This window comes from Chrysochloris asiatica, unplaced genomic scaffold (assembly GCF_000296735.1).
Source record: "Chrysochloris asiatica unplaced genomic scaffold, ChrAsi1.0 scaffold00002, whole genome shotgun sequence".
NCBI classification, from domain to species: Eukaryota; Metazoa; Chordata; class Mammalia; order Afrosoricida; family Chrysochloridae; genus Chrysochloris; species Chrysochloris asiatica.
The window spans coordinates 55925032-55945934 of NW_006408520.1; the positions used below are offsets into that span (position 1 = coordinate 55925032).

Below are 20903 nucleotides of genomic sequence, written 5' to 3' on the forward strand. Positions count from 1 at the left end.
CCATGCTTGCTGAAAGTGAAGAAGCCTTAAAGTATTTACTGATGAAGATCAAAGAGCACAGCCTTCGGTATGGATTACATCTCAATGTAAAGAAAACAAATATCCTCACCACTGGACCAATAAACAACATTCTTATCAACAGAGAAAAGATTGAAGTTGTCAAGGATTTTGTTCTTCTTGGAACAACTATCAACACTCATGGAAGCAGCAGTCAAGAAATCAGATGATGTATTGCATTGGGCAAATCTGCTGCAGAAAGACCTTTTTAGAGTGTTGAAGAGTAAAGATATCAGCTTGGGGACTAAGGTGTGCCTGACCCAAGCTATGGTATTTTCAGTAACCTCAGATGCATGTGAAACCTGGACAGTGAGTAAGGAAGATGGTAGGGGATTGCAATAATTGAAATGAAACAAAATGTATTATTTGTTGAATGTAAAACTGATCTTTCCTGTCAACCTTCACTCAATTCACAAAAAAAGTTAGTATTTGTTTTCAAAAAGGCAGTTCTGCATTCCTCCAAGGACTCAAATCATGTTTCTTCTAAATTTTCTTTGAGTTTGGCAGCTAAATGAAATGTGAAGAACCAAGATGATGACTGCAGGGTGGCTGGGGTAAGGTTTCCCACTGAAATTCTCAGAGGACAGCCTTTGCTACCCTCAAAGAATGGTGGGAAAAAAAAGGTACACCTCAGCACCACTTTCCTGACCTTTTTCTCAGCAATGATCTTTTCATTTTTCTTAAAACTTCTTCATAATAAAGTCCCTGTGTTTATTCTACTTCTTTTCAATAAAATTTGTAAATTTGTCGAGGTTACCACTTTAGAATACCCAAATAAATAAATACAACAGTTGCTGCAAAATCTGAGCTATCTGTCTGCCTCACACAATTTTTAGGTCTTTTCAACCTTCTTTAAAACACTTAATTTATCTAACATTGTTGTTTTATGTGAGGCAGCATTACCCACTGTTGCAAAGCATCAATGATTTGGAAAGACGTCTGGTTGAGTATTGCTAAACTTTTGATACTAGTGTTCACCTTAAACATATTTATTTTCCCTGGCACAAAAAGTACCTTTTTCTTTTTTCTTTTTTCTTTAAGGCACCCTAACATGGTATTACTGTAGCACTGTAAAATAAGCACTCGACTGTAAAGTCTATTTGAACTGCAAGGTTGGCTGTTCAAACTCACCATCTGCTCCTCTAAAACCCTATACAAATATACTGTGAGTCACAATCGACTTGATTGCACTTAACAACAACAACACGAAGGTATAGTGTGTTGCTGAGAGAATCTGCAGTGATCCATTAATCACAGATCATAGTAATTAGTTGTGCTCACTATGCATTCCTCTAGATTCTTTAAGCTGTGTCCCTCACAGTAAATTAGAACACTGAAAATCAAAGCATCTTGAAAATATGAGTTTAATTACCTTCAGAACTCTAAGCATTTTCAGAAACTCATTTTAATGTGTAGTAAAAGACATTTTGAGTCCAAATAAACTAAATTTCCAGTTTGGATTAGCACTTACTGTTTGCCAGTGGGGAAGTAACTGTTTTTTTCAAAAATGAAATTGTACTGAAACCATTCCCAACTCCCATACCTATTACCCAGTGGTTGTTGTTACTATTTAGAGTTGGTTCTGAGTCATACTGACCCTGTGATGGGTTTCGGAGGAGATGCTGGTGAATTTGAACTACTGACCTTGCAGTTTAAACTAACTTTGTGGTCCAGTACTTCGCCAACATGCCACATCACGATACATGTTATCCAGTTAGTTAGCAAAAATTATTTAAGATACTACTACATCAACCATGTACAAAAGTATTATTTTACAAGATCATTTTGTAGTCCTGGTGTAGTGCTATAGGATAAACACTGGACCGCAAGGTCAGTTTGAACCACATGTAGGCTTGACATTGTTAAGTGCTGTCAAGTTGGTTCCAGCTCATAGTGACCCATGTGTAACATACAATACTGGCCTGTCCTGCATCACCCTCACAATTATTGTTATATTTCAGGCCATTATTGAGTCACTGTGCCAGTCCTTCTCACTGGAGGGTTTCATCTGTTTTGCTGACCTTATACTAGTCCTGGTGTGGCACCGTAGAATAAGCCCGTGACCTCAAGGTTGGTTTGAATTGCAAGATTGGTGGTTCAAACTTACCAGCTGCTCCTTGGAAAACCTGTACAGGGTCACTATGAGTTGGCACCAACTTAATACCACACAACAACAATTACTTTACCAAGCATGATGTTCTTTCCCCATTGACATGATGTCGTTTCCCCATGGACTGGTCGCTCCTGATAACATGTCCAAATTATGTGAGACAAAAATCTCCCAATCCTTGTTTCTTATGGGCATTCTGGTTGGATGTCTGTGGCTAACAGTCCAATATTTGCCTTATAGTGTCACATCAGGCACTATATTACCATGGACAGTGCTCAATCCACAACAAAATAATAATAATAATATTTGCATTTATAATGACTCAAGAAAATGCAGAACTCAATGTATTGCTCAAGTTTAGCAACCTTTTCTTAGCAAGGATCTGATTGACACCTACTGCATCTTTCTTCACCTGAGGCAGAGAGGGTTTCAGTTAATGATTAAGAATATGGGCTCTGGAGAGATACTACTTGATTGGGTGCTATCTCTTCTACCCACAAGCTGTGTATTTTTGGGCAAGCATTTTCTGGTTTTTATTTTTTTAACTCCTCTAGCTTAATTGTCTTTCTTTGTAATGCAGACAGAGATAATAATTTCTGTCTGATCTTGTGCTATGAGGAGTAAATGATTTAATGTAGCTAAAGTGTGGTGCTGTAAGATAAGCAGTGGACTGCTAACTGCTCTCAGAAACCCTGTACAGGGTCTATAAATTAGAACACTAGAACTCAAAGCATTTTAAAAAAAGGCGCACCACCACCACAAAAACAAAGCATTTAGATGAGTGCCTACTAATAGAATAATTTGTTGTTAGCTATTATTTGTTCTAAAGAGCTCTGATAGCATACTGGTTATGAGTCAAGCTGCTAATCTCAAGGTCAGCAGTTCGAAACTATCACCTGTTCTTTGGGAGAAAGATGAGGTTTTCTGCGCCTGTAAAGATTTATACCCTCGGAAACCCTATGTAAGTTGGAACCAACTCCAAGGCACACTACCACTTCCACCATCATTATTTATTCTAAGGAACCCTTTTGGTGCAAATGTTAAGTGCTTTTACTCTTACAAGATGTTTCGGGTATTTTTGAAAGTAGAATTTATATATATATATGAAGAGCTTTCAAAAAGTTCATGGGAAAATAGAATTAAAAGATAAGGGAATTTTTTCCATGAACTCTTGTGAAGACTTCTCTTAAGTCTAAGAAAAAAGTATAGTTTAAGATCATTCTAGTTGTGATAATTGGTGAATTTATCATCAAATTCTCAATTATTTTAACATGTCCTGCTAATGATATGTATAATGAAAATAATTCCATATTTTCTTTTATCACTAATAGGTTTTTAAAAAGTAGGGAATAACCACACTGCTCTAGTGTTCTGTATTAGAGCAAATTGAAAGTGAATGTGGAATAGACAAAGGGGCCTTTTAATTTCATTTTGTTATTCAGCACTCAATTTTTGATTGTCTTCTGTATCCTAAGTGTTATACAAATTATTTGTTCTATAAAATTAGCAATACAATAATGAATAGGACACTCTGAGTCTTTTAGAAATGTATTCCTGTATGATCAAGACAACAATAAATGGATTTGAAAAGCATTGAAGAGCTGAATGATCAAATTTATTGTGCCTTTATAGTCCCCCATTTTTGACAGCCAATGTCTAAATTTCCCATGCCCATCAACCCAGTTATTTTATTAAACAAAGTTTGAAAATATGTAGAGTTTATGCTATTTAGCCATCCTGAATCACATGCCATACTATGTAGGAAGAGAAAGGTTTACAAAATCTAACAGATCTAATAACGTTTTTTAAAATCTTGGATAGGAAATTTTAAGTTTTTGTAGAAATAGAAAGATCTAGAGATGTAAATATCACAATTAATAACAATCTAAGGTATCTGTAGTAGCCTAGATACAGTAATCTTCCCTTACAGTCTATACTATGTATTTGAATATGAATAAATAAGAAATTTATGTATGTGAAGGAGACTTCAAACAGTTCATGAATATTGTCATTATCTCTTAATTCCCAATTTTCTACAAATTCTTCGATACCCCTTGTGTATGGAAAGAAGCTTTCTACCAACATTGTTACATAAACAAAACAGTTGAATGTTTATTTTTCCATTACAAAATTAATAATGAAAAATAATAATTAGTGAATAGACACGTCATGTCCTTTGGAGATATATTCCTACATGATCAAGTAAACAATAAATGGATATGAAAAGCACTGAAGAGCTGAATGATCAACTTTTATCTGGAAGGAAGAATGCTGATGAAAATAATGAATGAGACAGAGCAATTCTACTGTGTCCTATAGGGTTGCTATGAGCCAGAAACAGCTTGATGGCAGTGGGAGGTTTTATGAGAATTACCATGGGACCAGAGACTAAACTATCAGGTACTAGAAAATCAGATTAAGATGCTATACTTAGATAAATCTCAAAGGATAAATCTAGCTTTCTCTATAAATCACCTATTGACCTAAAACAAAATAACTTAATTTCCAATTCAAATAAAAAAAATCATGAATCTAATATATATATAATTGCTATTTATTCAAACTTCATACCATACAGAAGTTAATACATTTATTTTTAGAAATAATTTTCAATGGTATAAAATAGGTACTTAAAGGACTATTCAGAAGCTCTGGTGGTGCAGTGCTTAAGCAGTCAAACACTCTGCTGCTAATTGCTGTGTTGACAGTTCGAAACCACCAATCACTCCATAAGAGAAAGATTTGGCAGTGTGTTTCTCTAAAGATTTATAGCCTTGGAAACCCTAACAGGCATTTCTACTCTGTCCTGTAGGGTAAGTATGAGCTGGAATAGACTTGACAGCAGTGCTTTGGGTATTTTGGAATAAGTACAAACCCACCAGTTGATCCTTAGAAACCTTTATACAGTGTAGCTATGTGTTGGAACTATGCTACGACACTTAACAACAATGTAATATTTGAGGTTCTTAATGCATCTAATTAGGTAGTGAAAAATAATCATTGTAGTGGCTATAATTCAGTAAATGTATGCATATCACAAATTTATTTTTTCTACATTATTATAATTATATTCAATTTGTAGATTTTTGTTTTGTATTATTTATTGAGTCCTGGTGTGGCACTATAGGATAAAGCATTGGACTGCAAGGTCAGTTTGAAATGCAAGGTCGGTATTTCAACCTCACTTTCGTAACCCTATATAGGGTCACTATGAGTCAAAACTAACTTCATGGCATATGACAACAAAAACAACAACATAGGAAAAATTAACTTTGCACATTCACTTAAGAAATGTATATAGTATCAGTCCTTGTACTGTATCATGGAAGCCATGGTGTTTCAAACAGTGTCATGTCTGACTATGACATACTCTGCCATAGAGGAATTCACAGGCCCATGTTGAAAACAGACATATGACTAAGCCTTAAATGTTAATAATTTCTACTATTGAATTCTCAAAACTGTTTTGATTAAAAACTGGAATCGTCCAATGTCTTTTAAACAATATCAGAGCTATTTTTAAAGAGATGCAGGTTTTGTTATTAAAAATAATTTTTAAATAATATAAATACTGAAAAGGAAGTAGTGGTAAAATTATTGAATTTTAATTCTTTTTATTCAGTTCTAAGTTTATAGCTAAATGGATTTATATTTTACATGATTAATATGAGTATAATTACCTTGCTTTCGGTAATTTATTGCCTGATGGTTTTCAAATATAAAATTAATATAAAGAAGCACAATCTTTTATTTTTTCTCCCTAGAAATATTTAGTCTTACTTTAATATTATACCCAGAGAATGTATAACAACATGCTATAGAAATGCATGGAAATCCTTTATGATTTCCACCAGGCACAGTTAGTACACTATTTTTCTGTAGCTATAACTCTTTGCAATAGTGTGGATCGTGTGGCTCAAATCAAGATGAGATAAGAATGAGTTTGATTTTCATTTACTAATCTGGTGATATTTGCACTGAAATTAATTATGCTTTGATTTTCTAATCCTACAAATGGAAATAATCAAGCATCTCATAACATTTTTTTGGAGATTAAATTAAAGAAAATAATAAAATACTGTTGTTAAGTTCTTTCAAATCAGTTCTGACTCACAGTGACCCTACATAGAATTTCCAAAGAGCTTCTGGTGGGTTTGAAGCACCAACATTGTAGCTAGCAGTCCAGTGCCTATCGTACAGTGTCATAAAACAGTATATGTCATATAATTGCCTTCTAAATTATAAGTATACTTATAAGTATACTTTATATACTTTATAAATTATAACAACTTATAGGCAGTTATAAGTATATTGTTTTGTGCAACATCATGAGTAAATTGTTAACTAATAGTAGTAGAGGTTATCAAGCCTATCAGAGGTTTACTAAAAATCTGTTAATGAATGAATGCAAGTTCTTACTTATATAGATATAAAGCTAGTCAATAAATATTTATTTAGTGATTATGCATGCATTACTCAGCACTGGAGGGATCCCTAGGAAAAGGGCAGATCTTACTTCTGATGTCTATATAGTGAAAACAAAATCATATGAGGGAACTTCAGAAAGTTTACAGAAACATTCCATTATCTTCTAATTCCAGTTTTCCATAAACTGTTAGAGTCCCCTGCATATCTGTATATATGGAGATGATAGCGATAGGTAGATAGATATATAAATTGGCAGTGATAGAGTTGATTCTTGAGCAACATGAGTTTGAACTACATAGGTCCACTTATGCCTGGATTTAAAAATAAATATAAAACACCATGTGAAACTAATAATTTTCATGTGAACAGTCTCTGTAATAAATTGTGTATTGCAGTAAAAGTAGTCATTCACAATTCTCATGTACTGTTACCATGTTTAGTACAATGCCATAAACCTTGAATAACAATACCATGAAGCCTGCACAATTGTCACTAGTGATGCTGGAAGTGCTCCCAAGAAGCAGAGAAAGTCGTAACATTACCAAAAAAAAAAAAAAATGGAATTGCTTAGTATGTACTGTAGATTGAGGTCTATATCTCTCACTGCAGATATGCCAATAAGCATAAAAACCTCACACTTTTTTTTTTTTTTTTTAGTATTGAAAAATACCTTTTATGTAGTACAGTATATGATACATATAACATACATAATATGTGTTAATAGGCTGTTTATGCTATCAGTAAAGCTTCTGGTCAACAAACAGTAGGCTATTGTAATTAAGTTTGGAGGGAGTAAAAAGTTATATATAAATTTTCAACTGCATGGGGGTGGTTGGCATCCCTAACTCCTATGCACTTCTGTTTGTTATATACAAACATTTATTAATGCTTTTTATTTTAAAGGAATTTTCCTATCACAGAGTTTTAGCACCTGGACTCATTTTACTATAAATTAAAAACAATTAATTGTTTTTAAAGGAATAATGGAGTCTTGGTAGGGTGCTGTGGGCTAATGCTTCAGACTGCAAAGTCATTTGAACTACAAGGTCTGTAGTTCAAGCTCACCAGCTGCTCCTTGAAAACCCTTTACAGGGTCGCCATGGGTGGGAATCAATTCAACAGCACTTAACAACAACAACAACAACAACAACAACAACAAAAGAATAATATTTAAGAGGATAATTATTTATAATTTAGTTTAAAGAATTGTTTAAAACATCAAGAATACATTAAGGCACCAAGTATGAATTTGCTGTTATTGTTAAGTGTCATTGAGTCGATTCTGACCCATAGCAACCCTGTATAGGGTTTCTGAGAACCAGCTGGTGAGCTTGAACCACCGACCTTCCAGTTCAAACGGCTTTGCAGTCTGGTGCATTAACTCTCAGCACCAAACCAGGACTCCAAGTATGAAGTTATGATGTTATTATCATCATATTAATAGTTTACATTATACTGCTCACCATTGCCCCTCCCATTCTTCTTACTCTTTTGGTTGTAAATAATACTATGAATAATAAAACCTAGCTAATTGCATTTACTACAGACAAAAGTAACATGGGTAGGAGACCTAGTGGAGCAGTGTCTTATCTCATGTACTCAGATGCTAACTGAAGGTGGTTTGAACCCACCAGCTGCACCCTAGGACATATGTGAACAGTTATGCTCTTTCTACAGGGTCACTATGAATTGACATTAACTTGATGGTGATGGGTTTGGCTTGTTGTAGTTGTGGAATCTTTATAGGAGCAAATCACTGCATATTTTCTCCTATGCAGCTGCTAGTGGGTTCCAATTGCCTACCCTTCCATTAGCATCACTTAATGGGAGAGCACTTAACCATTGTACCACCAGGATTACTTGTATCTTTATCAGATTGGTCTCATGTTATCAAGCTAGTAATGAAAAAATTGAGATAAAATGAGGCTAAGTAATTGGAGTCCTGTTGTGGTGTTGTAGAATAAGCACTGGACCTCAAGTTTGGTTTGAACCAAAAGGTCAGCAATTTAAATTCACCAGCTGTTCCTAAGGAACCCTGCACAGGGTCGCTACGAGTCAGAACTGACTTAATGACACTAAACAACAACAATTTGTCTGCATTCAAAATTTGGTAGATGATCCAACTGAAACTCAAATCCAGCTCTGGGATTTTCTTCTTAACACACATTTAGTGGGGAGATAATGCCCTTGTTTCCTGAGAAATAGCTTGTTCTTATTAGATGCTGTTGAACTGATTTCAACTCGTTATAATCCTACTGGTGCAGAGTACAGTGATTCCACAGGGTTTTCAAGTCTGTGACCTTTTGGAACCTATTGCAAGATCTGTATCCTGAAGTGTTTCTGGGTAGATTTGAACCAATCACCCAGTAGTAGTCTGCTACTACTACTGACTGACTCTACAGACCTGATGGTCTAGTGCTTTATTCCACAGTGCCACACCAGGGCTAGTAGTCTAGTGCATAACTATTTGTACCACTCAGTATATCTAAAGTAATTTAGGGGCCCTGAAAGATTCTTCTGCCACATAAGTTCTAGCTCATCTCTGTCTTGGTACTTTGAATTCCTCTTTTATGCACTCTTACTGGATTGTGGGTATCCTGGTGTGGTGGTATTGTTCATACAGTGGACTGCAAGGTCAAATTGAACTTCAATTTGGGCAGTTCAGGCTCACCAGCCGTTCCTCAGAAACCCTATACAGGGTCAGTATAAGTCCAAACTGACTCAATGGCACTTAACAACAGCAACTGGACTGTGAATCACAAGGTGTGCAGTTTAAGCCTGCCAGCCTCTCTGAGGGACAATGGTGAGGCTTTCTGCTCCCACAAAGATTTAAAGCATTGGAAACCCTATACAGGGTTGCTATGAGTCAGAACCCACACATGACACTTAACAATAACAAGTGTTCTGTGTATATTTTGGGAAAGCATAGTTTAAAACATGGGGCTCTTCACTAAGAAGCCAATGATTGGCTATTTCAAATGAATTGTAATAGGATTACATCATAAAAGGAAAACAGATTGTAGGATATAAGGGAATTTATTCTAAGTCACATTGCCAGATTTCTAATGTCAGATGGGAGATGACATTACTGACTCAAGAGGACTCTAGTGACTTGTCTGAACATTGTATCCAATCAAAGAGGAATCAGTTGATTACCAGAGTAGTAGGCCTTTACTACAAAACATGAAACCTAGTTTCCTAGTAGGGACTTTGTCTTACATAACTTTAAGAAAAATTACATCTACCTTACACATAGTACTAATACATTAATATTTACTAAATGAACTGGAAATTCATATTTAGTGTGACGATAGAGTTCACTGTCAATTTAAGGGGAATTTAAAACTTTTAGTGTATTTTAATGATCACATTTATCCAGTTATAATTATTTGTTTGCATGTCCATCTCCAACTAGAAGTTAGGTTTTTAAGGGCAGGGGTGTGTGCTATTATCCTTAGTACTGTGAACATTTACTACATTGTCAAACAAATAGCTGTCTGAGGAAAAAGGCATTTCTATCATTCGTGTTCATCAAATGAGGTTATTGAAGCAATTGATAGAAATTAGCCAATTTCATATTATCAGACATTTAAATCACAAGAAAAAACAAGTTTATGTAATAAAGCAAGAAAAAGACACATTTGGAGGGAGAGAAAGAAAAACAACAGTTGCTGAACTCTGTTTATGTACAGCATGCTATAATAGAGCATCACTAAATGGCCTCATTTAATGCCCACAACACTTCCACAAAAGGAAGTTATTGACTTCACTACACAGATGCATAAATTGTTTTTGACTTGTCTAAGGCTATGTTGCTAATGAATATAAAAACTAAAATGAGAACTCAGATCCCTAGGCCTCCCTATGCATTAAGCAAAGGGCAAATGGACATCTCCTATCTACGCTGATAGCTGGGTGATAAGGATCAGCATGACTCCAGTTCATAAAACGTGGACATAGACTCAGTCCTTTCGACTTCATCATCCTATCAACAGCTGCTCATGTCTAAAAAGTCTTAGCCCCAGTCACCTAGAGTGAGTCAGGATTCATAAGTTAAATGGATACCTCCTTTCATATTGTTGAATACGCAGCTACCACTTGTCTGTCAGTCTGTCATACTGTGGTGGCTTGCACGTAGCTGTTATTCTCGAAGTTATGCTACTGGTATTTTAAATAACAAAAGGGTCATCATGGTGGACAAGTTTTGGCTGACCTTCCAGAAGAAGAAAGACTAGGAAGAAACATAGACTACTTCTGAACATTTAGTCACTGAAAACCTTATAAATAGCAATGTAACCCTGTCAGATAGCACCAGAATATTGATTATTGAAACATGATGATAGCACCAGAATATTGTCAACTATAGTGCCAGAAAATGAACCCCTTAGATTGTAATTCACTCAAAATACAACTAGGGAAGAGCTGCCTCCTCAAAGTAGAGTTGACTGTAATGACATGAATGTAGTAAAGATTTTGGAACCTTCATTTGCTGATGTGGCACAACTCAAAATGAAAAGAAACAGGTGTAAATATCCATTAATAACTGAAGTATTAAATGTATGAAGTATGTTGTTGTTGTTAAGTGCCGTCGAGTCGGATCCGACCCATAGCGAACCTATACAAGATTTCCGAGGAGTGACTGGTGAGCTTGAACCACTGACCTTGCAGTTCAAACAGCTTTGCAGTCTGGCACATTAACTCCCAGTGCCACACCAAGACTCCGTATGAAGTATAAATCTAGTAAAATTGGAAACTGTTAAAAATGAAATGGAATGCATAAATATCAATCTCTTAGTCATTAGTGAGCCAAAATGGACTGGAATTGGCTATATTCAATCTGACAATCACACGGTTTACTATACTGGGAATGGCAAATTGAAGAGGAATGCCATTTCATTCATCATCAACAAGAACATATCAACATCTGTCTTGAAGTACAATGCTGTCTGTAATGGGGTAATATCCATAAATCTACGTAGAAGACCAACTCGATGGCACTTAACAACAACAACAACATAGAAGACCAGTTAATACCACTACTGTTCAAATTCGCGTGGCAACTACTCAAGTCAGTGATGATGACATTGAAGAATTCTACCAAAGACTTCAGTTTGAAATTGACCACACCTACAATCAAGATGTATTGATAGTAACTGGTGACTGGAATGCAAAGGCTGGAAACAAAAAGGAAGGATTGGGAGACAGAAAATATGGCCTTCATGATATAAATGTTGCTGGTGATCCCATGATAGAATTTTGCAAGACCAAAGGCTTCTTCATTGAAAATATCTTTTTCAGCAACATAAAAGACAACTATACACAAGAATCTCACTAGATTAAATACACAGAAAGCAAATGGACAACATATGTGAAAAGGACAATGGACAAGCTCCAAATCCTTAACCAAAACAAGACCAGGTCAGAATGTGGAACAGATCATCAATTGCTCCTATGAAAGTTCAGACTGAAGCTGTAGAAAATTAAATCAAGTCCATAAAAGCCAAAATATGACCTTGAACATTTCCTACCTGAATTGAGAGATCATCTGAAGAACAGACTTTATGCATTATACACTAAACCCAGAAGACTAGAAGAGTTGTGGGATGACTTCAAGAACATCATACATGATGAAAGCAAAAGGTCATTAAGAAGACAAGAGAGAAGGAAAAGACCAAAATAGATATCAAAAAGACTCTGACCCTTGCTCTCCAATGTAGAGAAGCTAAAACAAATAGAAGAAATGAGGAGGTAAAAGAGCTAAATAGAAAATTTCAAAGGGGAGCTTGAGAAGACAAAGTCAAATATTATAACAAATTGAGGAAAGTCCTGGTGTTAGAAAATCAATAAGGAAGAAAATGCTTAGAATTTCACAAGTTCAGTGAATTGAAGAAAATATTTAAGCCTCGACTTGAAATATAGAAGGATTCTATGGGCATAATATTGAATAATGCAGAAAGCATCAAAAGAAGATGAATGGAATATACACTGTACCAGAAAGAGATGGTTGATGTCCAACCATTTGAAGAGGTAGTATATAATACAGAGCCAATGATACTGAAGGAAGAAGTCCAAGGTGCATTGAAGGCATAGGCAAAGAATCAGGTTCCAAGAACTGATGGAATATAAATTGAAATCTTTCAGCAAACTGATGAGGCACTGGAGGCACTCACTCATCGATGCCAAGAAATTTGGAAGACAACTGATTGGAAGAGATCCATATCTGTGCCCATTCCAAAGAAAGGTAACCCAACAGAATACGGAAGCCATTGGACAATACCATTAATATCTCATACAAGTGAAATTTTGCTAAAGATATTTCAAAAACTGCTGCAAATATACATTGACAGACGACTGCCAGAGGGTCAAGCCAGATTCAGAGGAGTATGTGGAATAAGGAATATTTTTCTGATGTCAGATGAATCTTGGCTGAAAGAAGAGATTGCCAAAAAGATACTTACCTGTGCTTTACTGACTATGAAAAGACTTTCGATGTGGTGGATCATGACTAGCTATTTACAAGATTTCAGAGAATGAGTATTTCAGAATACTTAATTATGCTCATGAAGAACCTGTACATAGACCAAGAGACAGTTGTTTGAATAGAAAAAGGGGACACCAAATGGTTAAAATTAGGAAAGGTGTGTGCCAAGGTTGTATTCTTTCACCATTGAATCTGTATGCTGAGTGCATAGTCTGAGAAGCTGGATTATATGAAGAAAAATGTGACATCAGGAATGGAGGAAGACTTAAAAACAACATATGATATGCAGATGATACAACCTTGTTTCCTGAAAGTGAAAAGTACTTAAAATACTTATTAATGAAGATCCAAGATCACAGCCTTCAGTATGGGTTGCACCTCAATGTAAAAACACACACACACACACACACAAAAAAAAAAACAAAAAACAAAAAACAAAAATTCTCACCACTGGTGCAATAACATTTATATAAAAGGAGAAAAATTGAAGTTGTCAAAGACCTCATTTTGTTCAGATCAACAATCAACACTCATGGAAGCAGCAGTCAAGAAATCAAACAATGTATTGCGTTAGGCAAATCTTCTTGCACAAGGCGTCTTTATAGTGAAGAGCAAAGATACCAGTTTGAGGACTAAGGTACACCTGACCCAAGCCATGGTTGTTTCAATAACCTCATATATATATATGAATATTGGACAGTGAATAAAGAAGACCATGTAAGAGTTCATGTATTTGAGTTATGGTGTCGGAGGAGAATTTTATAAGTATCTTGGACTGCCCAAAGAACAAATAAATCTGTGCTGGAAGAATTACAGCCAGAGTGCTCCTTGGAAGCCAAGATATTCAGACTTTATCTCTCATATTTTGAATGTATTGTCAGGAGTGACCAGTCTCTAGAGAAGGATATCATGTTTGATAAAGTGGAGAGTCAGATAAAAAGAGAATGACCCCCAACAAGGTGGATTGGCACAGTGGCAGCAACAATGAGCTCAAACATAGGAAAAAATTTGAGGTTGGCACAGTATCAGGCATTGTTTCATTCTGTTGTTATGAGCCATAGGGTTGCTATGAGTCACTTTAGACTTGATAGTACCTAACAACAAGGAGCTCTGGTAGCGTAGTGGTTATGAATCGGGCTGTGAACCATAAGGTCAGCGGTTCGAAACTACCAGCCGCTCCGCGGGAGAAAGATAAGGCTTTCTACTCCCATAAAGATTTACACCCTTGGAAACCCTGTTACAGGGTCGCTATGGGTCGGAACCGACTCAATGGCACTAACAACAACAACAACAACAAAAATAATTAGACTCTAATCCCTGATGGTGCTCACTGCCCTTATGGGTTCATTAATTCTCTGAAAAGGCTAATGCAATTCATGGAGTTTATACCATACTTACAACTGCAATTTTTAGTTGTTGTTGTTATGTGCCATCGAGTCGGTTCCGACCCATAGCGACCCTGTATAGGGTTTCCGAGGGTGTAAATCTTTACGGGAGTAGAAAGCCTCATCTTTCTCCCGCGGAGCAGCTGGTAGTTTCGAACCGCTGACCTTAAGGTTTGCAGCCTGATTCGTAACCACTACGCTACCAGAGCTCCTTGCAATTTTTAGTAGTACAACCCAAAAAGATGACAATGGAAAGGCACCTAGGGTGAGAAGAGAGTGGGAATAGCATCTGACTTTCACAGATCCACATGGTGATCCCTCTCACATCCAGAGAGTCCCAGAGTCTGGCATGGTACTTTCTCCTGTAGATGGTTACCAACATGCAAGCTCCATCTGAGTCTTAGGCATTGGGGCTCTGGGCCTCAGCACAGTCATTATACTTCATCAAGTCTGGTTCAGCATTGAACTCCTAAGTGGGGACTCTTGGTCTACTTAGACCCTTCAATAGCCTCAGGTGTTGCTATGGCTCAAAGGAATCAAGCACAAGGTCAAACAAACAGTTTTCTGCTATGTGATTCTGCACCTCAAACCTCAATTTTTTATTAATCCCTAGTTTAAAAACAAAAACAAAAAAATACCCTCTGAAAACAACAAGCCTTGCTAAATTTATCTGAGAAAATTACAGAAATTTCATTATCAAACTTTTTATAATCGGACGCTGTGTTACAGATGCCTCTCGTTTTACAACTAAGGTCTTTTTAGGAGCATGGTCTAATCAAATTTTCTTAGTCTGATTGATATTTAATTGGTATTGATTTTAAATTTATGATTCTCTGGTTTCAGAATCCCCATCAGGTCACTGCTGATCTGTAAATAAACATTCAAATGTAGTAAGGTAATAATAATTCACTATTTAGAGAAAACATGAACTCTTTAGTATATTCCTTGCTTTTTATAGTTTGTAATTATGCAGTTTAAACTGGTTTTTCAAAGTAAATTTTTATTTTGAAATGAAGGAAATGAAAGGCTATATTATAATTACAACTTTTAAAAAAAGTGTCCTTATATGTACCTTAAATTATAATATAGCTTCTTAAATTAGTTGTGGAATAGGTCTTTGATGAATCTATATTCTGATAGTGGCTATCGCCTATTTTAACATTCACAACTCATGAAAACATTTAGTGAAACTAGTGAAGGATAATACACTAAATAACAAATAAAATGTGGGGTAATATTAGCATTTTGGACTTAACTGTGGCACTGTGGGATCAGAACTGGACTGCAAACCACAAGGATGGCAGTCCAAACCCACCAGCTGTTCCTCAGATACCCTATTCAGGGTTGCTCTGAGTTGGAACTGACTCAAAAGCACTTAAAAACAACAATATAAAATCAGGAATGTATATCAGCATACAATGTATATCAAGAGCATATTTTAGAATATCCTGTAGGAACAGAAACTGGAATTCCAACAAAATAATTTAACTCATCTTTAGAATATGCAACTGCATGTCACAAAGTATCACCTGAATGTTGATATGTGTCTTCATAACAGAAATATCTCTAAAATATCTAAATTAAAATTATGCACTGAAATATTAGAAAATGAATCTTATCGTATTAGAAAAGGCCAGGGCAATTGAAAGTGACTTTTCAGACATTCAAGGATCTCCAAGGAAACAGAACCCAAAGCTACCATTGCTAATGATCTTCATTTCCATTTCCCCTTTTACAGCATAGAAAGCACTTTTACAGAGAGAAATCTCCCATAGCCAATAGTTAATATTGAAATAGTACTGTCCGAGTGTAGCACTGCAGGAGAATGCAATAGACTGCAAGGTCAATTTGAACCGCAAGATCAGTGATTCAAACCTACTAGTCACTCCTCAGAAACCCTACACAGGGTTGTTATGAGTTGTAACTGCCTCGACAACACTTAATAACAACAACAACTTACATGTACAGTTGATACATAGGCTTTCCAATGTTTTAAATATTTTCAGAAGCAGACTGCCACAGTTCCCCCACAAAGAGATTAGTAGATTTTAAATATCAACTGTTGGTTGGTAGCTGAGTGCTTTAACCACTAGGCTATGGCACCATATACGAAAGTCATAACAGATTGCTATTGTCTCCTCTAGTTCTTTTTATTATCTTTTACACTTTCATCTGAACAGTACTGCACCTTCATATATATTTGTATATATATCAGTTTATTGTTAATAGAACCAAAATAACCAAACCCACAGTTTATCAAATAGATTCCAACTCATGGCAATCCTGTAAGACAGACAAGAACTGCTCCCAGAGTTTCGGACTCTGTACATTTCTACAACAGCAGACTGTCCCTTCTTTCTCCCTCACAGTAGCTGATGGACTGGAATCACCGACTTTTCAGTCATCAGCCATTGCTCGATCCACAGTGCCATCAGGGATCCATGCGGACAGAAACTATATATAGTTCTCTGTATTTCCAGAGAGTATGTCTACTTCTTAAAAGAATTAGCTTATAAATACTTGTTACCATGTTTTTTGAAAACACACATGACAGTTGCATTCTTACCCTATAGTTCTCTAGCTTGTGAGATGAAAACAACTACTTTGTCAACTGGCTTTTTTAAAAGACACTACTGTGAACATCATTTAATTAACTTTCATCTCTGCCTTTTAGACATCTAATGTCCTTTTGTTATTTTCTCTGTTTTTGTTATTAGTAAGTTCTGTCAAGTCGGTTCTAAGTCATAGCAACCCTGCATAGGGTTCCCAAGGGTTTGAACAGACGACTTTGTGGTGAGCAGTCCAGGGCTTATCCTACAGCATCACACCAGAATCCCTGGAGGACATAAAAATGTTATAACTTGGGTGGTAATAGAATGAAAGTTGTGATAATATAAGGATGGGTAATTACCTGTATTGTTTTACTTATCTGTTCCATTCTTCTCCTCTGTCCAGAGCCCTCAGAATGGGGTGTATTTACCATTTACAGATTAAACAAACAAAAAATACCCCATAAAAGTTAAAATTAGGGCAGTGTGATACAATTGAACACTGGTGTGTGGGTGATAATGTAGCGTAAACAATGGACTATTAACCACAAGGCCCATTGTTTGAGCCCACTAGCTACTCTGAGGGAGAAAGATGAGGCCTTCTGCTCTCATAAAGATTTGCAGCCTCAGAAATCCTAAGAAGGTTCGTTTTAAGTTGGAACAGATTTATGGCACTTAACAAAAACATGATACAATTAAGAGTCCAGATGCACTGTAGAATAAGCACGGTACTGCCAACCATGAGGTTAACAGTTCATATCCACCAACATCTCTGCTGGAGAAAGATGAGTCTTTCTGTAAAAATTTACCGTCTCTGGATCCCTAAAAAGGGTACATTGAGTTGGAATTGACTTGATGGTGTTTTGTTTTAGCTTTTTCCTTTTTTATAAATGCTACATCGAAACTACCAGCCGCTCCGCGGGAGAAAGATGAGGCTTTCTACTCCCGTAAAGATTTACACCCTCGGAAACCCTGTACAGGGTCGCTATGGGTCGGAACCGACTCGACGGCACTTAACAACAACAACAACAACAACAATTGGAACTATTTTTTCTTTTAATTTAGAAGAAAAAGAATTACTTAAAGCATAGCACACATCTTTGTAGATATGGTTTGCCAAGACCAGACGAAAACACAATTTTGAACATGGTAATTAATGGTAACACTACTTACTCAGTTGCCTACGGACATCTTCCTCTCTCACCTTCTTTCTATGAGAAGCTTAATGTCCTTATCTGAAAGAATTAAAGCGTAGCCTATATGTGGTTTCTGTGCCTAGCTTCACAATAGAATTACCTGGAAAATTTATTGAAAATACCATTTCCAAGCCACGCTAAGAGATTATGATCTAGCAATTGTATACATATCCTGTTTGTATATATTTTTAAATTATTGTAAAATATATACAACATAACAATCTCCAATAATTTCTGCATAAATATTTCAGTGACATTCTTAACATTCTTCTTGTTGTACAACCATTAGCGCTATACTTTTCCACCTGCTATGGTTGTAAGTACTTTTTATATGTAACTCATTCAATATTTAATACAATTCCATAAAATAGGTACTACTCATATTATTGTCACCGTGTCAAAGGTGAGGGACTGATGCAAAGTGAGATCAAGTTCTTGTCCCTTAATCTTAAGTAGTGGAGCGAGGAGTCATATCCTGGTAATCTAGACTGAACACTTGTACCTTAACCCAAATAACGTATAAAGGAGGCAATATTTGTTCATGTAGTAAATTGGAAGAAAAATAATCTTATAAAAAGAAGAAAAAGGACTACAAAGTAAATATTGTTAAAGGAATACATGGAAGTTGTTAGCATGGTAATCTGCAGCACTCAGTTTGAAAGAGTGGATGTGAAGTGGGTATAAAGAGACTGCTAATATAGCTGTCATTTTCTGTCGTCCCTCTACTTTTCTGGATTGCTCCTGCAGCCCCAAATCTTCACTTATTCATTAATCATAAATTCGCTATTATTCTAACCAGACATGAGTCACTGAGGTAGGCACCCCTGGATGCCTTTCAAATTCTTCCATGATCTTTAGCGATCATAAAAGCAAATATTTTGAAATATTGAATATTAAGGAAGTGCACATATATTAGAATTAGATTGATAATGTACGTTGTACATTTTTTAAACAATTACATGTTGACCTAACCATGTCTCGTGGTGCCAGGATCAGTACTGTTTCATTATAATCCATTACTTGAAATACTAAAACAATAGAATGCTTATTTTATTTTGGATGACATGGAGCTGAACACAGTTGACAGAATCTTGTTTTCCATAGGATTAGAATTCAGATTAACATTAACTTTGACAAATCAGAGAAATTTTCAGCCTCATGTTAGATGAATAGATCCAATTCAGAGTGTACTGTGGGTATAAGAGAAGTGAAAAAATTGCAAGTGACTGCCTAAAGAGGAACATTTAATATATAAATCTGAGATTCAAGATCTAGCTAACGGCTATCATTGCTTTGTTTATAGCTATTCAGCACAAGTCTAGATTTATGTTTGTAACGAAGTCATCATAATTTGATTTACATATTTGATGACTTGTGAAACGCATTCAAAATTGAACTGGTTTTATCTTTCATCAGCAAATCAGTTTCTAACAACAAAGGTAAAAATAACACCATAGTCCCATTTGTACTAATCATCACCGCATTTCTAAAATTAGCTTATTAGGTATAAAGGATTTTTGCAATCAATTGTCATTCATTACGTCAAAGGGAATTCATGAGGAAGATAGGTAACTTTTTCTTCAAAAGCAGATTTTTAACTTTTATTATGAACTTTGCATTGCTTGCTTTGCCAGAATTAGATTGGCAAATGATTCCTGTGATATTTCCAGCAGTGAAATCTGCAAAGTATCCGACTCAATGTGGTTGCTTAAACAGTTAAATCCTCTGCAATCAGAGAACTCCCACTGAACTAGTGATTATCTGTATGATATATTCTAATGTACTGAGCAACTGTGTAAAGATCATGTGGATTGATTGTTCATTTTACTAACTTCTTAAAGGGATTGAGTGGAAAAATTACACGGTGCACTTTTCATTGTACAAAATCTGCTTTTTGATAAAACAGAATGTCCTAGAAGAATGTGGGATTTAGAAATGTAATTTTCATTACTTGTTGGAACAGATTTTCTTATTTTGGAAAACATCTTTGAAATCAGAGGGTGAATCTAATTCTCTAAACAAATTTTCATTTTACAGGCTTTTCAGAAATACATTAGAAACTGTGATCATTTGGTCTCTTTAAAAATCAACTTAAAAAAAAAAGAATAAAAGATATATTGATTAGCATGAATATAACACTCAAGGACTTACAATTTAGTTAAAGTTTATTTTCCAGATTCTAATTTTACTGTACTGTGCATTGAAAACTGCTTTTGCAATGAAGACTAAAAACTTCTAATCAATAAATGTTACCATTGTGGAAGTATTTGAATTATTTATTTTGGGAAAATTTGAAATTTTTTACATGATTATGGCCTATTTAGAGCATTAAATAATGTAGTTCACTTTTGATACTTAATATTTTGCTTGTAACCAAATGTTGTTTCATATATATGTGTATGTTTATATATGTTTATATGTTTCATATATATGTTAATATATACATATTATGAAACAACATTCTGGTTACAAGTAAAATATTAAGCATCAAAAGTGAACTACATTATTTAATGCTCTAAATAGGCCATAATCATGTAAAAAATTTCAAAATTTCCCAAAATAAATAATTCAAATACTTCCACAATGGTAACATTTATTGATTAATTGATTAGAAGCTTTTATATAAGGAGCTCTGGTAGCGTAGTGGTTACGAATTGGGCTGCGAACCATAAGGTCAGCAGTTCGAAACTACCAGCT

The 20903-nt window shown here is 35.4% G+C and overlaps 1 protein-coding gene across 2 annotated transcripts in view; it reads left to right on the top strand.

The window, feature by feature from the left end:
* LOC102819913 (neuronal growth regulator 1-like) overlaps positions 1–20903 on the top strand; it is a 1419333-nt gene that overhangs the window by 53910 nt on the left and 1344520 nt on the right. The window lies entirely within an intron of this gene.